The sequence below is a fragment of the Penaeus monodon genome, chromosome 39 (assembly GCF_015228065.2).
Source record: "Penaeus monodon isolate SGIC_2016 chromosome 39, NSTDA_Pmon_1, whole genome shotgun sequence".
Classification (NCBI taxonomy): domain Eukaryota; kingdom Metazoa; phylum Arthropoda; class Malacostraca; order Decapoda; family Penaeidae; genus Penaeus; species Penaeus monodon.
In genome coordinates, this window is record NC_051424.1 from 24,900,549 (window position 1) to 24,905,548 (window position 5,000).

General features: G+C 33.3%; 1 protein-coding gene across 1 annotated transcript in view; it reads left to right on the forward strand.

Annotated features, from left to right (window-relative positions):
• The first annotated feature begins 500 nt into the window (after nt 1–500).
• The window catches only part of LOC119597294, a 53,981-nt gene continuing 49,481 nt past the window's right edge, over nt 501–5,000 (forward strand). The window contains exon 1 of the mRNA XM_037946838.1: nt 501–1,253. The gene's annotated coding sequence lies outside the window, so the exon portion shown is untranslated. The remainder of the gene's footprint in view (nt 1,254–5,000) is intronic.

Genomic DNA, 5,000 nt, shown 5'->3' on the forward strand with positions numbered 1-5,000 from the left:
TTTCACGGTCGTTCCCCCAAATCTGTCCGTTTACCTTTTCTTAATTACTTCTTACAGTTCTTGCCCTAAATTTGTCCTTATCAACCTCTTTCCTCCTTATTTTTTATTGGTTCTTCCAATTCTTTCTACGTCTTTCTTTTCATTTTTTTTTATAGTTCTCCCAAAGCTATCTCTTTCTTCCCTATCGGCCCATTTCTACCTCTTTCTTCCTTACATCTTTTTACAGTTCTTCCCCTAAACTTATCCCCATCTACCCCCTTCCTCTTCCCTTTTTCTCCACGAGCCTCTTTCGCAACAGCCAGGAGTTCCGCTTTCATCACGAGTCGACACACATAACTGTTTGGGTCGATGTTTCAACACGTTTAACCTGGAAGTGAAATCTTTTCTTCATCATTTTGTATTTTATTTTTTTTCTGATGTTTATTTTTTTATGTATATATTATTATTTATTTTTTATTTTTATTTTTTTTTTTTTTGCTCACTGGACTGGTGTAAGATTATTGTGATATCTGTCGTTTATGATTTTTGTAACTGTGTATGTTCTTTAGATTAAATTGTCTTATTTATGAGGTTCCTTCTCATCTACATTATCAACATTATCGCTATTATATTATGATGCCATAATTATCATCACAGGTATTATAATTATTATTATCTATATGACTGATTGTTTTGCCTTTTTTTTTACCTAGAGTTGATTTTACCTATGATTAAAGCACGGTTGCCTTCCTTTACCACAGGTAACCTTATAAACGACCAGTGATTAAATCAGGTGAAACTCCGAATAAAGAAAGTGTGACGTCACGCCCTATTATGACGTCACACAGGTGGGTAGCGCGGGTTGACGCTGAGGGTGTCAACACAGCGCGAAATTCATACGAAAAAAAAAAAGAAAAAAAAATCAGTGACTCACGAGATAAAAGATATCCCAAGCTTTGAATAGACATTAAATATCCATTATATAAAGATGTATATCCAAACTAGTCGACATTAATATGAGAAAAGATAGACAGTAAAGCGCCTGAGAAGTACCTATGAAACCAAAGTCAAGGTTAGTACCGCTATCTTGTATGTCAACTCGACCGGTCAGCAGTCAGGCTCACGCACTCAGAGGAGGAAGACGTGTTAACTCTTGGTCCTTCAAGAAACTTCACAGCTTCGCAGACAGTCCGGTATCGACAGAGGAGGATTTTATTTTATAAAATTCAAACGTGTTTCGACCCACGCGGAAAATCCAATTTTTGAGAAACAAGGTAGTAGTTACAGATATTTTTTAATTTTGATGATTTCTATGTGTACATGTGTTTTATTCAGTGTTTATCTTCTTGTTGATGATTTATGTATTCACTGTTACTTTAGGGGCGACTACAAAATAACTCATACCCTAGAGGAAATACCTCTCAGATACAGTTTTGCGTCAAATCTATGTCATGAAAACAAACTCCAATCAGTTTTACCCTGACTTACCAGATCACTAAATCAGTACCTGAATATATACAGTATATATTCTTTTATAAACAGAATCGATTAAATTGAGAAGAGAGCTGACGTAAACGAATTAACAATTTTCAAAAGATAAATGCCCGCCGAAAAAGGTTGCAATGATTATACATTGTTTAGATATGATAAAGTGTGCTAAATCTGAGGATTTGGTCCGTCGTCTCTGCTGTTCTTGTGTTTTTTTCTTTCGTCACCTATTTATCATGTTTTTTTAAAATATTTATTATAGCCATTTTATCATCATTTTCATTCAGTGATTATCATCATCATCATCATCATCATCATCATCATCATCATCATCATCATCATCATCATCATCATCATCATCATCATCATCATCATCATCATCATCATCGTCACCATCGTCATTATTACTATTATCACTGTTGTTATAACTATTATTATCATTCCTATGATTATCATCGTTATAATGAAGTTGATAATGGTGTACATTATTACTATTGCTATCATCATTGCTGTTGCGATTATCATTACTATTGTTGTTATTATTTCTATTATCATTATTATTATTATTATCATCATTACTATTATCGTCCTCCTCATTATTCTAATTCTAATTATTATCACATTAATATTATTATTAATAATATTATTATTATTAACATTATAATAGCAATAAAGGTAATAATAATAATAATAATAATAATAATAATAATAATAATAATTATTATTATTATTATTATTATTATTATTATTATTACTGTCATTACTACTGTTACTATCATTTTTATTAGTCATTATTATCATTGTCATTATTATTATGATTATTATGGTTATGATTATCACTAATATTATTTCCATTACTATCATCATCATTAGCATTATCAGTGGCATTGCTACCATCATTATTATTATCAAAATGCTAATGATAACTGTAATAACAATGATCATGTTAATAGTTATTATATCTTTATAATAATTATATCCATGGAGTTACTGATAATGACAATGATAATAATAACAATAATGGTGATGAAAATAATAATAACAACAATACTACTACTACTACTACTACTACTACTACTACTATATAGTAGTAGTAGTAGTAATGGTACTAATGATATTAATGATATAATGATAATAATAGTAATAAAGACAATAATAATAATGATAATAATAATAATAATGATAATAATAATAATAATGATAATAATAATAATGATAATAATAATAATAATAATAATGATAATAATAATAATAATAATAATGATAATAATAATAATAATAATAATAATAATAATAATAATAATAAATCATAATAAAAACAATAATGGTGACAGTAATTATAATAGTAATAGTAATGGTATTTTTAATAAATAATAATAATAATGATAATAATAATAATAATGGATATGATACTACTACTACTACTACTACTATTGCTGATAATAATAAATAGATAACAATAAAACGCCAATAGCAATCACCATTTACTAGTAAATTTCCTCCTGCAAGGACATGAAATTAATTATTATTATGATGCTATTTTTTATCAAAGATATTTGCGGGCTGTCGATGGTACAAGTGGAAAGAAAAGCGTAAGATCGAGTTGAGTGGCGAAGGATGGTGGAGAGGTCCACGGCTGCTCAAACATGAGCATACCGTTATTGATGATGATGATTTTTTATCATTTTCCTACGTAGAAAATTCACGAATCATTAATCACTATTATCATCACAAAATCCTCTTCTATTATTTCGATGCACAAGACTGAGGCGGATAGAAAAAAAATAGAGAAAGGCGTAAAAGAAGAAGAAGAAAAAAAAACGGTTGACAGAGAGAAAAATAAGAAGGCGTCATATCAGCATTACTCAGGCGGACATCTGGGGAGGTCAGGCCTTGTAAGAGAGAGAGAGAGAGAGAGAGAGAGAGAGAGAGAGAGAGAGAGAGAGAGAGAGGGGGGGGGAGGGGTGAAGGAGTGGGGAGAGATGAGAGAGGAGAAGGGGGGAGAAGGGAGAGGGAGAGGAGAAGGAAGGAGAGGGAGAAGGGAGGAGAGGAGAGGAGAGGGAGAGGGAGGGAAAGGGAGGAGGAGAGAGAGAGAGAGAGAGAGAGAGAGAGAGAGAGAGAGAGAGAGAGAGAGAAAGAGAGAGAGAGTTGAGGCACCGACTGATTCCGGTAATGAGAGGGTATGTTGGGGCATCCACCCAGCCTCCAACATTCGCCCGAGGGATAAGCACACTCGCGCACACATACACGTCCCAGATAAACAAGTATACAAATAAGTACTGTTATATTACAGCTGTCATTCCCTCTATCGTAAATCACAAACCATAGCTCATATCCTTTCGTCTACCAAATTATTTCCTTATCAATATTTAATAGAGTGTCTATATCTGTATATTGATTGGCCCAGGTAGTATTGACATATCTATTATGATTTTCGTCGGCTGATAACCCAGGTATCTTTTTTTTTCGTAACCTGTCTACTTATTTTTTATTCTCTCCCTCCGCTCTGACCGCGTGATTTACCGATATGATAAATAAGAGCATCAGCCTCATGAAATATCGATGTCACCGCGTAGTGGTAACAGTCCATCACTTTATCCCGCGGTCGCAGCGAACTTCGTATATTCTCCGCCCTTAATAAGTCCTCCGTGCAAATAAATCCCTGATTATCCATATGAGTGGATGTTCCTAGCTACTGGACTGGTCCCTTGACGCGTCATCCATTATTCTCGCTCTTGTTGGTTTGCTTCGCCCGGCCGTCGGGGCTGAGGCATTGTGAATATAAAGCGGAATTTGGAATTTGGGGACGGATGAGGTGATTTTTGTTTTTGTTTTATATCGGTATCTGAATTGTTTTCATATTCTATCTTTGTTTAGTATATTATTATCATTAAAAAGTACCGTGTGATAGAAAAAATATATATTTCGAACAGTGAGATAAAAACACTTAAAGTTGCTTAGGATAACCACTGGTTGACGAACCTTTTGAAAAGACAAACCCTAGAAAAATAAAATAAACCGAATATAAAAGAGAAAAAAAGGAAACCCTCCAAAAGAAAACAAACTCCTTCCTTATATACCTGATCCCTCGTCGACCGCGATGACAAGGAAGAAAAAACAAGGGTCAAGAGGCTGGTCATGTTGCCTCTTCTCGTTGCTGACCATTTTCTTTGATTCTGTTATCATTGCATCGTCATTCCTCGAATAACGAACAGGTGCTAATAGTGATATTTCTTTTCTGGTTGGGTTAGTTTGTTCTGTCTGATGTGTTTTCTTTTTTGTGATATTTGTGATTTATGATAATGACGGCGGTGATAAATGGTGACCATGGCAGAATCAGATAGCAGTGCTGGTAAAAGCAACAGTGATAATATTAATATCAATGATAAAAAAGTATTATAGCAGTAATATAATGATAAAAGTAACGATGATGGTGATGGCAGCGAAGATGATGATAGTGATGGTGATGATAGTGGTAACAGTAATAGCAAAATCTCTGATAATGCTATACACGAAATGATGGTAATGATAAT